We start from the raw sequence: 13,885 nt of genomic DNA, 5'->3' as shown, positions 1-13,885 counted from the left end.
CTGCTACATGCAAGCATAATTCTTCACTTGTATGCTGATTGTTACTCATGAAAAACAACAATTCCCACTTTATTTTTTTAATTTTGATTAATGTGATCTTTTGTAAGTTACAATGAGTATTGTATATAGACATGGCAAAACGGAGGGTTGGGTCAGGTCAATCGGGTTGCGGGTCAAACAGATCACGGGTCAAAAACAAGTCGTTTTAAGCGGGTTAAAAGGGGTTTGGGTCAATTGGTTGCAGGTCAGGTCGGGTCGGGTTGACCCGTATTTTTCACATGTATATAATATATATATATATTTTTTTTTTTTTTAAAGAAAATAACATGTATTTGCCATTTGGAAAGTTATGCAACAAATTACTTGATGTAAAATGCATTATTTTGAATTCACCACTTATATCAAGAATGAACTCAGTTAAATTTATTAATACTTATTCAATAATTTTAAAATTATACAAATCCTAACATTACTATCTAAAACAAAATAACACAAAGATAAGTAAAACAAATACACAAGTTTTATTTTTACACAATATCAACATTCTAAAATATAAAAAAAATTACAAATGACTTATTGGATAACTCAATTGACAAAGAATAAAAACATATAAGAAATTTACAATCTTGAAAATTAATTTTATAATCTATTATCAATTGTGGTTGACATTCTATTTCAATTGAGATATACATTAAAGTTTGATTGCTTACTTATTTATACATGATCTTTTATGAATATCATATCATTGTTAAGAAACACACACTCTAGGAAATATCATAATTTATTTTGAAAAGTCGTTTATTTTGAACATAAATTGTTAAAATATAGGTCTAAGCATTCATAATTTATGCTAATTTGGTACTTTGACTTCACTATTTTCACATTTGTGAATGTTTCTCACACATGTTTACAATTTTAAATTTATGTTTTTAACTCTACTGTAACTAGTGACATGTACTTTACTATTTGATATCTAAATTTTTTACTCATTATAGAATGCTCAACCATTTATCTTTCAATTAATTTGCATACAGTTATATAAATGTATTAATTGTTTCCTTAAAACTCACAATAAACAATTAAACCAATATTGTCTTAATTTTACTATTTTTTTCCCCCAAAAAAAGTTTTAAAAAAATAGTTTGGGTTTAGGTCAAGTTGCAGGTCAGGTCGGTTGATCTGCAAAAAACACGGGTTGGGTCACGGGTCAACCTGTTTTTACTTCAGGTAAAAAAAAAAAAGGGTTCGGGTCAAGTATTTTTCGAGTCGGGCTGGGTCAGAAAATTCTAACCAATTTTGCTATGTCTACTTGTATGTACTGAATGAGTATTTAGCATCGGGATTGTAATTATCTAGAAGGTCTAGTGAGTTGTGCTTAACAGCTTAAGGATGTGTTACAAATAAAGTTATTAGTTTTGATCCCGAAGCCTGCATATTATATATTGGGATCCATTAGTTTGAATATCAAGAATTCTTTCTTCTCAAGTTTCTCATTCTAGTGAGTTTTTACATTTTCTAGCTTGTAATTATTAAAGTAGTGAAGAAAAGAAACTTGATTAGCATCATCTTATCAGTGGTGTGAAAAATATACTTGTATGGTTATATAATCTTTTTATACAACCATGTGAGGATTGAGGAGCTGTGTTGTGCTTGTGGACCTTTTTGGTTCTGATGATGATTCATTTTGTCAAAGAGACATCAAGATCTCATTCTTTCTGAGTGCATGTCATGCATCTGAATTTTGAGTTGATAAACTAGTAAAACCCATCTAATATCACTGCTCCTGTGTTTAAATTGAAGAGCATCACTGAGTAGTCTTATTTAATGGATTCTTATATCGAATAGAGGTGTGTTTCTTGTATGCTATCAGCAATAGAATGGGCTAAACAATTCAAAGAACCCAATACATGGAATGCAGGCATAGCCTTGAAATTGAGGTTGGCATTGGAACTGAGGATTTTTTATTTTTATTTTTATTTTTAAATTGCTACTATAATTCAACAGCACATAAAAGATTTGAGTTTAGAATATTTTTATCAAGCAAAAGCACTTATGAGTTGTGATATTATGGATTTAAAATGTCATTATACACCTACTTATTTTAAATTCTGAATTTGTATTTTTATATGATATCTAAAAGCTTAAATATGTCATTTATTGTTGCGACACTCTTGTTAAACCACATATGCGTAGCATTTAAGTCCATTCAGTCTACTTCAGTCCATTTGGTCCAGTTTGGTCTCTCCAATCCACTTCGGTCCATTTTGGACTAATTGCGACTTAAATTGATTTTTTTTTTTTTTTTATAGGTTTCAGTTTCAGTTTTGGGCTCAAAAATTAAATTTTTTTCTTCAATTTGGGTTGAAAAGTATGAAATTTAAAACTATTTGGGCCAAACTCTTTAGTTTTGGGATAAAAAATACAAACAAAATAGAAATTAAAACTTAGAGGTATGAGCCCTAAAAAAGCAATAAAAATGGCAGATATTCATAAGATTGCCTTAAAATTCAAGTTACAATAATTTAGGTATTATACTTATATTTAAATTAATGTAACATTTTATATGTGTTCCATGGAATGGTGATGTACATTTTTTTAACATTCATGGATATGTTCAAAAAATTAATCAACCGATTATGTTATATTTTTGAAAAATTCCTTTTAAAAACATCTTCTCCAATTATATAAAACAATATTATAATTTTATTATTTAAATATTTTTATTAAATTATGTTTTTCATATATATATATTACTATATATTGTTATTGAATGCAAAATACATTATATGGTCCATTACATAAAAATTATAAAATAGAAAATACTTTTAAATAACATGCACTCTATTTAATTTACAACTTAAACTACAAATTGAAATTCAAAATTTTCTCTTAAAGGCATCTATCCAAATGAATCATAAAAGAACTAAGAGCGAGCCTAATAATAGTATTATTAGTTCCAACAAACATGATCTATTGATAAAAGTGAACCTGGAAAAATGAGGAAGAGAGGATGCGCATCCTCTGTTGATCCTTATTCTTTAACTACATTGCTCCTCAACTTGTGGCTCTTCACGTTGTAAATAAACAACTTGTGGCAATGTAGTATCATGATTTCTACTGGACATGACTTGCCACTTTGGTATATTGCAAGAGGTAAAAAATCATTACTGATTAACTCTTCAAAATTCTTGATCCAAATAGGTTTAATCCAATCCCTCAATAGCCAAAAATCAAATTCATCTCTAGAAGCTTGAGTAGCATAACAAAGACCTCCATTGAAAGTTAATAACTTGCAATTGAACATTTCCATGTAGCAAATATTGGGTTTGCATGGCAACTCAATTCCTTCTCTAAGCTTCACACTTCTATGTCTATTGCTGTTATATCTTTATCACTTTCTTCAATACTTTCTGCTGTCCAATTCAAAGCCCCATTACAGACAATATCAAAACAAGTTATGGAATAACTAGGAAAGATTACATGTAAAGAATAGCTCAATTGCCTCCAAATAGCATTTTCATTTGCTTCATCATCATTACCATCCATAACACATATATGACGCTTGAACATATTCCTAAGCAAACTGCCTTGTACTTTTGGAAGGACACATCATATACTAGTGAATGGTAGCTCTTTGAACTCATTAGTCATTTAGCCAGTGCTACTATTACAGACATGGATATCATTGCCAGATATAGATTTGGGAAGTATTAGCCCATCATAGGCATCTTCAATATCAACAATTGTGCAGCAAGAGTGTTGTAATATTTTACTGCCAAATTGCCATTGTTTAGATTAAAAGAAAAGTATTCTGACCTTGAATTTTTTTTTTCAATGATGAATACCCACTTAGATATTTGTATATCATTACATTATGGACCTCTACAAAGTTTGAATCACGAATCATTCTAAACCAACTTTTGCAAACCCTTAGGATAAGGCTTTCATCCAATGGTCTTGCTAATATTTCAAAGATGACATTTTGATCCAAACAACAATATGTGAGAATCTAATTCCTTTTCCATGCTTAGCTCCACCACTACTAATGTTTTCTTTAAAAGATTTGGCTTATCTCTAGTCTTTTTTTTTTTCTTTTTTTTTCTTTTTTTAATTTTAAGAAATCTCCTTTTGTTTTAATGAAAGATTACCACATCACCTACTAACTAAATAAAAGGTGGGGGTTAAAACTCACTACCACTTACCGTTATATATTTAAAACAAAATGACATGTTCAGTTTAAAAAGTACTAAAGGTAAGCCAAGTCCTCTTAAAAATTGCAAATTGGGTACCCATTAAAAAATATGAGTTACACACACACACACACACACACACACAAAAAAAAAAAAAAAAAAAAAAAAAAAAAAAAAAAAAAAAAAAAAAAAAAAAAAAAAAAAAAAAAAAAANTTTTTTTTTCAATGCTTTATTTTCTTTTCTTGTTTTTTTCTCTGTTTTTTTTTTTTGGGTAATATCCTGTCCACTCTTCTTTTTTTTAATATAAAATTGTTAGTTAACGCAATAAATTGTCACATATTTTTGTAACTGTTGATATGTTAATTCTTTATAGGTTAAAATAAAATATAATACTAAAATTATCCACAACTAAAACTAAAGGTATTATAAAAAAGAAAAGCGTTACATCCATAATATTTTTCATAACTCTTTTATAACATTGTTCATTAGATTTTTTTTTTTTCCACAAATCACAGTACGCTAGTTTTGGTTGTGCTGTTTTTGTCTTTTTTTAAAAATATTTATATATGTATGTACAGTTACACTGACTTAACAAATTTTTACAATATTTTCACAATTATTGACAATTTGCACTGTTCATTGGCCCTTTTTTTTTTCACAATTATATGTGCATACACAATTACACTCACGCAACAAATTTTTACAATATTTTCATAATTATTAAGATGTCAATTTTTTAAAAGTCAAAATAGAATAATAAAATAAAAGACTGAGAACAATCATAACTAAAAATAAATGTATTATGAAAATGTTATAACATCTTCTTCTTGTTACAATATTTTCAAAATCACGATATCTCAGTTCCTTATAAATCAAAATAAAATAAAATAAAAAGAAATGCTATGTCTATAACATTTTCACAATAATTTTGTAAAAAATTTTATGTGGCAAGGTATTTTTGAAGGATAAAAAAGTGATATCAGTAGTGGGTTCAATTTAAAACCAATAACAACTTGTTATTTATAATTGGTTCTAAAAATGTTATGGATGTAGCATTTCTCTCAAATAAAATAAAAATATATCTATTTAGATACTAAAAATAAAAGTATTGTGAAAATGTTTTAATATTTTGTTATATTTTTAGACTTCATTTTTAGTATATATAGTCAATTTGGGTGAGCCAAAATTCACTGTACGTTTCGCGCACAATTTTCTTGTATTGTCTTTTTTATTTTTAATGCATAATTTTAAAGCCAGTTTAATTTTTTACCTAAGATTCGTGGTAAAAATGGTGTGGACGTAAAATTAAATAATAAAATATCAAACTGGGACTCACCACAATTGAAATAAAAAATATTACAAAAATGTTGTGACTTTTTATTATATTCATAAACTTCTTTTTGTGTGACATTTTGCTTGTGTTTCTAGGCTTCTTTTTTTGTTTAGTCAAATTTAGTAAGCCAAAACTCATTGTTTTAGGCACAATTTCTTCAATTAGCTTTTTATTTTATTTTTAAATATACTGTTAAAAGTGGTTAGCCCAATTTAAAACCAGTAACAATTTACCACCTAAGATTTATTATGAAAATATTGTAGACGTAACATTAGTCTAAAATAAATAATAAAATATCAGACTATGACCCACTATAGTTAAAAATAAAGGTATTGTAAAAATATCGTGACTTGTTGTTGTGTTTCTAGACTTCTTTTTTGGTTTATTCAATTTGTTGAACTAAAATTCATTGTTTAAAGCATAATTTTTTTAGGTTGATTTTTTTTACACATTGTTTCAAGTTAAAAAAAAAAAAAAAAAACACACACACACACACACACACACACACACATATTGCTTTACACACACATAACACACACAAAAATTGACGAAGTAACACTTTCCTCCTTTTATGTTCGGGGTAGTTGCATTCTCCCCTAAAGTAAAGTTGAATAATTTCATCATTTATATTTTGTAAATAAGCATATACCCCTATTGTTTCTCTCTTAGTTAAACCCTAACAAAATCTTATGATTCCTAAATATTTCATTGTGCAATGTCTGATATACTCCTACTAAGTTTTAATGTCCCAAAAAATTTATTTGTGTATTTTGAATTTTACGTGGTAGACTGGTAGTCATGCTTGGAAAGTTAGAATGATGACGTATGATGTTCTATTTGTTACCTAGAGAACACTAATTTATTAGGTTTAAATCTTCTACACTTATAATTTTATCTAATAAAACGTTGATGACATATGTCTTTTTTATTTTGTTCTTATTTTAATTTATTTTCCTACTTAAAAGGGTATTCATTAAAAATAAATAAGCTAAACACCGTAATTAGACTCATAAAAGAAGATAATAAATAATGAAATATGAATAACAAAATCTTCATTGTAGATGATTGCAAATATTTAATTTAATAAAGATCTTCAAAAAAATTGTAGCATATAATATTATTCATTGCGAAAAAATATTAGAGAAAGATGATGACATTCATTATCATTCTTTGTAACATTTTTTGGTGAGTAGATATTGCATTTAGTAAATAAGTTCTAAGAAATTGTCATAGTACATAGATATTCAAAAAGCTATTTTAAATTTAAGTACATGACTTCATAATTCTTCAACAAAAAAAAAAAAAAAATCTATAGTAATTCTCTCACTAGGGCTCAACACGTGCCTTGCACGTGCAACCCTAACTAGTATATATATAAAGAGTCAATAGGCTAGTGAACAGTATTTGGACAGTGTTTTTGGTTTATTGAGTATTTTTTTTTTTTTTTAGTTCAATAATTTGGTGTGAGCTTGTTTTTGTTTTTGTTTCTTTAATATTTTTATAGGTTTACTTTGTACTTGTAATATAAGCTTACATTGTATACACACAAAAAGTAGCAAATATTATATACATTTGCAAAACTATATGTAAAAAGAAGCAATAGGCTCATGAACAGTGTTTTTGGTTTAGTAAGAATTCCTATATATATATATATATATATATATATTTTTTTTTTTTCATTTTTCAAGTTCACCAATTTGGTTTGAGGTTGTTTATTTTATTTTTATTTTTTGTTTTTTTTTAAATCTTTATATGTTTACTTTGTACCAGTGGTGGCTCTAGGAATTTTTCCCAGAGTGTTCCTCAAGAAGTATAAATTATATAATCTAATAAAAGAAAATTTTATATATTGACAATAACAACAACAACAACAACAATAAAAAAACACGCAATTACATAAAGTTTTACAACATAAAGCTTGTGGAGTTCAGTTGTGGTTGTTGTTAATGTTGGCGGAACAGGGATGGACAGCGATGGCTGGGAAGAGTAAGTGAGTTTCTTATTTACTTTTAGCCTTTAGGTTTGATTTAGTTTTAGTTTAATTTTTTAATAACTTGTGAATCCATGAGGCACTGAGGCAGTGAGGATTTTTTTTTTTTTTTTAATATTTGTTGAATTAAAAACGTATTTGTGTTAGTGTTGGAGTAGTGATAGTGTTAATCTGAGATGAGATTGATTTTGTATATGACTTTTCTATTGGCATTTGGTTTGGGCCTTGTTAGTGGTTTTATTATAATTTTTTTTTTTTTTTCTCCATAGTTTTATAAACCAGTACGGTGAAAGAACCAAAAAAGGACCTGTTACTAGTTTTTTGGTCGGACCGAGATCCAACCGATGGTCGAACCGATAACATCATAAATAATATAATTAATAAAATTTTAAATTATATAAATAAAAATATAATAAGTTTATTACTAATAATATGATAGCAAAATGTAAAAACATAATATTTACTTAGAATGAACAATCACATGTATAATTATAATCATAGAAATAAAAAGTTTATTATATATATATATATAATGAATTAATTGATGTTATATAAAAATTAAGTAACTTTTTAAGCTTATTCACTTAATTAACTAAAACTACTATTTTTTTTAATCAAAATAATCAGAAAAAGAAAAAAGAAAAGTAGTTGTACAATGAAAAAAGCTAAAATTGCTTGACTTTAAACAATTAGTTGTATAATATATATTATAATGTTTTTGAGGAAAAGTAGTTATACAATGACAGTGTGTCAAGTAAAGTAAAAACTAAAAGTAAAGCTGTAGTATAGGTTTAAAAGATGGGTAAAATATCATTTTCGTCCCTAAACTATCACAAAAGTTCGTTTTTCATCCCTAAACTTTCAAAAATTTTATTTTCGTCCCTAAACTATCACAAAAGTTCGTTTTTCGTCCTTAAACTTTCAAAAGTTCTATTTTCGTCCCTAAATTTTCAAAAGTTCTGACAGAGTGCTGACGTGGCTTGACAGAGTGCTGATGTGAGAAGGACGAAAATCAATACGTTTGGAAAAGTTTAGGGACGAAAATAGAACTTTTGAAAGTTTAGGGACGAAAAACGAACTTTTGTGATAGTTTAGGGACGAAAATAGAACTTTTGAAAGTTTAGGGACGAAAAACGAACTTTTGTGATAGTTTAGGGACGAAAATGATATTTTACCCAAGAATATAAAAGCATGTGGCTCTTTTTGCTTGAAAAACCCAAATATATTGTTAAGTTGCTTAAATTATGGACCAAATTTTAATTTTATTGGTATAAAAAAAATTTAGGGTGTTCCCAAATTTTTTTTAAAGGAAGATAAATATAAAATTTTAAAACCACTCTGGCCATAAGGTGGCACCACCCCTGCTCACAAAAAATGGCAAATATTAATACATTTGCAAAAAAAATAAAATAAATATTGTACATATTTTGCAAATGTGTACAACATTTACCAATTTTTATGGGTTTACAATATAAATTTACACTATAATTACAATCTACATTTCTGTATATAAAAAGAGTGAATGGGAAAAGTTACAGTAACTTCACTACAGTAGTTTTTGTTTGTTCAATTTTCACTGTTTTGCTGGCTGCTATTTTTTTGTGAATGTGTAAAGCTACAATAGATTTGCTATAGTATTTTTCATTTGTCTAATTCGCACGATTTTACATTATAATAAAATATTAATACAACAAATTGGCAAAATATTTTATCAATTGTTGAGGTGTTATTTATTATAGGTCAAAATAAAATAATAAAATATCATACTAGAACCAACCACAACTAAAAATAAAAGTATTGTGAAAAAAGAAATGCTACATCTATAATAATTTTTACAACACTTTCATAACAAATCATAGGTGGTAAATTGTTATTGGTTCTAATTTAAACTTTCCAATGAAGCTACATTTTTTCCCACCAATAACAACCTGTAGTAACCTACTATTTATGATTTGTTGTAAAATTTCATAAACATAGCATTTTTCGTGTGAAAATGTTAAGACATCTTATTGTCGTCACAATATTTTCGAAACTACTAAGATATTAAATTCTTTACAAGTTAAAATAAAATAGAACAAAATTATAAAAGTATTATGAAAATGTTGTGTCATTCTATTGTGTTTTTAGAAATTTTTTTGTTTTAATCAGCTTTTGTTGAGCCAAAATTTACTATTTCATATACAATTTTCATGTGTTGACTTTTTCTATTTTTTTCATTGCACACCATTTTAAGTAAAAATACATAATTTTACACATAAAAACAAAAACAAAAACTTAGAGAAAAAAAAAAAAAAAAAACTTTTCAACCTTTATGTTTGGGGTAGTTTAAATCCTCCTTAAACTTTAAAATCAAGCAATTTTTCCCTTAATATTTTGGAAAAGAGCAAATATGTCATATTGTTATTCTCCCAATTAAACCCTAATGAAAACTTATGATTCTTAAAATATTTTATTGTGTAATGTCTAAATTACTACTGCTAAATCTTAACATCCCAAAAATTTTCTTCATGTATTTTGAGTTTTAGATAGTAGAAATTCTTGGAAAGTTAGAATGATGATATAAGGTGTTTTATTTATTATCTAAAGAACGTTGATTTTCTATGTTTAAATTTTCAAAACTTATAATTTAGGCGTAAATGCACTTTTAGTCCCTACATTTTACACGTTTTTCTATTTTGGTCCCTACATGTTATTTTTATTACTTTTAGTCCTTAAACCAATTAACGCCTGACATTTGGGTCCTTTCCATTACCTAACTAACAACAAAAGCTAACTTGGCTAACAGTAGAATAAAAAAAATAATATAATCAAAGTATATAATGTCACATCAGCATATAAATTTAAAAAATTAATTTATTATTTTAACTAAATAAAAAAATAAAAACAGAATTAAAAATCAAAATTTATTAATTTTTATTTAAAAACAGAATCATACTCTTTCCCCGTCCTAAACTGGGATTGTCTATTTGCTTTAGGTAGAGTTCAAAACTTCAAATGTTTTAGAAGTCAACTCATACCGTCTATGTTTTTATATTCGTTTCTTGTTTTGAAAGAAAAATCACCTAAATTATGCAATTGCAAATGACTTTCCAAGTTACATAATATAAAAACATATGACAGTTTAATTTAATTTATAATTCAGGTTACTATGATTCTGCGTGTAATACGAAGTAGTATATTTTATAGGCGCATGCACATGTACTGAGCTGGTCAAATCCATCATTGCATTGAAAAACAAGGTTTGTTGGAACTTGGAACACTAAATTAAGGTTTTTCCACCTCCACATATCAGAGAACGTAATCCAAATGATGTATACTGTGACACAGAGTAAGGTAACTTGCCTCTATCAAAAGCATCTGACAAGGCTTATTTGATGTAGTTTTAGACTTGCAACCCCCAAGAAAAAGCTCATATCATAATTTGATTTCTTTTTTCATCTTTTTTGGTGAATTTATTTGATGTATTTTTTGTTGAAATTTTTCTTAATTTATCAATTATTTTAAAGCTACAATTTAACTAAAGCTATAGTAACTATGTAAATATGTGCGATTATTGTAGGCAAAATGAATATATACAATAATATACAAAGACTGATGTGGGTAATTTTGTATAAAATTGTGTAAAACTTACCACTTTTTTCTATTTTGCATCTATTGATGCAATTGCTTTAACAATTTTTGAACTAGCAAGGAGTAACCTTATTTTTAAGAGACGTGGTTCCTGAATGAGAACATAATTTGAAGGGGTTGGGTTAATACTCAATATATAAATAGTTGATATTGTTTTTTCTTTTTTTTCTTTTATTTAGTTTTTTTTAGAGGGTTTTAATATATGGCATCCACTCTGTTGGGAAATTTAGACCCCAATTGATAGAATTAACAAGTTTAAATTCAAGTTGTTAATTATATTTATTATGAATAAAACTTGTTAAACAAACAAACATCAATATCATATCAAAATCGTGCAGCAGAAAAATAAATAAGACAAGATATGATAACCCAAGAAAACCAATAAAACAAACTAGTTTCACAGTAAAAACCTGAGGGGAAACCTTTCAGAAAAGCAATCCACTATAGTAAAGAGAAGTTTCAGATCTAATACAAAACTTTTGTCCCTAAACTCTACAATCCTCGTAGATGAACTTAGAGCAGAAACTTTCTACCACTTCAGAACCTCTGAACTCTTCAATATATGACCACCACCCTTTTTGCACAAATCCCAGTACGAGACTAACCAAAAGATGCACGACTCTCAATACGTGACTAACACACTAACTTGAAGAAGATATTGACTGCAAAGTTCTTCATTTCATCAACAATGAAGATCAAGAAACACTTGGTTACAAAACCCTAAAGCGCAAAAACGCAGTAGCTTCTTTCAGAGAGAATAAGGCATCGGTCACTTTTGCATATGTTCTCCTTGTATTCTCTTATGTACGGCCTCTAAAATAAGCCTTATATATGTCTAGGGTTTTGAGAAAAGAAACCCTACACAAATACATAAGTAGGGGTCGAAAATTAGATCTGAAAATCTGAATTTTGTAATTCTCGATCGATTGAGAGGTGTCGAGCCTATCTGTTGCGAGCTATCAAGGAGCTATCGAGGGACAGAAAGTTGCTCAATCGATCGACCTAGCTATCGAGAGGTGTCGAGATTGCGATAAAAAGCAACTGAAGAGCTCGATAGATAGCCTAGCTGTCTAAAGGTGTCGAGCAGCTATTGAACTTTAAAAAATCAGCACTTCTTCACTTGTTTTTTGGACAGATTTGCATGGTTTCAATACTAAACTTGAAACAAAGTTTCTTAAAGTATTAAACACATCCTAGATCTACTCAAATACAAGTAAAATGTATTTGTCAAAGGTTTAGTCAATTACATAAAATAGTGACATATACTCCTAACATGTGAAACACATATGTCTTAATACACTCCCAAAATCAAAATTCAAAAAATACAAAGACCATTCAAAACACAAACAAGTAGAAAAAGTTAAAGCAGATGAAGATGTAGGGTGGAACGCATAGGTAGTGTCCTCAGCAACACAAAATGCGTGGATTGAAAAAATCTTGAAAGCTACAACAATCAAGAAGGTTGTTGTGGAGTTAGTCATGGATAGGGAAATTTGCGCAAAGGAGAAGTTTTCTACAAGATCAAGTTCAATTGGGGATAAGAGCTAAGCTTGGTATAGCTTTGTAGGTTCTAATGTAGGTAGGTACTTTGGGATAGGCTTGTAGGGTAAGATTGCTTGTGCTTGTAACTATTTTCTCTTGGTATTGGATTCTTAAGGAGTGGTGATTTGAAATTCACCTGGTGGGATTTTACCTACAAGGATTTTCCCCATCATGATCAAATTATCGTATCAAACTTATTTTCCGTTGTACTTAATTTACTTTGGTGATTTGATTGTGCTTTAATCTAATCTATATGTAATCTGACTAATTAATCAACTTGACTAATATATTAATTAACTATGGTAAATCTATAGCCCAACAAGTATTAGAGCCATGTTTTGAGACTTATAGTTTCAATTTTTCTTGAGGAGTCTTGTATCTTCAATAATACCTATTAGAAATACTAAATAATTGTATTATATTTCTCTTGTAATAACATATACAAGAGTGTCTTTATATAGGAAGCAAAGTGTGTGTAGTACAAGTATGTGTGATGTACAAGTAAATTAAAATAGGCCTAAAGCCCACATGCCTATTACACAGAACATTTATATAGCAAATTTGGTTGTTTTCCTAGTTGACATGTAGTACAATCAAACTTATCCTTGGCCACAAAACTTAATAGGCATCTAAAAGCTAATTGTTGTACCCAAGAAGAGGGTGCATGACCAAGACTAAAATGCTAAAGTGCAAGAGAATGTATAAAAGAAATTGTAGTAGCAGCAACAAACATAAAAGCAACAGGTTAAAGATGAAGGTTGTCCACTAGAAACATACGTCCATCTCTAGGACCAGTCCCAACCTCTTGCCCTGTCCTTCGATCTTGCACAGTACATCTAGAGTAGTAAAAAAATAAGGCAATAAACAAGTTCAGCTAATTGGCCTACATAAAAAAAAGTTATAGGATAGGCTAGGCACATCGAAAACTCGAGAAACTGAAAGGATAAAGGTCGAAATAAAACCTATACTATTACCACGTATAGTGGAACCATCAGCTATATGAATACTAAGAAGATGTGGTGTAGGTTCAATTTTAGAAATAAGGATTGGGTGAGGTGTCATGTGATTGCAACTATCCCATTCAATTTGGCAAAGGACAAAGGCAGCATCTTCTTTAACTACTCCCCTGACATAAATAGTAAGTGTACCAGGGTAGTAATAGAAAACTTGCACGGAAAAAACCTACATTTATTCATATA

The sequence above is a fragment of the Quercus suber genome, unplaced genomic scaffold (genome assembly GCF_002906115.3).
Source record: "Quercus suber isolate HL8 unplaced genomic scaffold, Cork oak 2.0 scaffold_35, whole genome shotgun sequence".
NCBI lineage: Eukaryota > Viridiplantae > Streptophyta > Magnoliopsida > Fagales > Fagaceae > Quercus > Quercus suber.
This window is presented reverse-complemented; position numbering follows the sequence as displayed.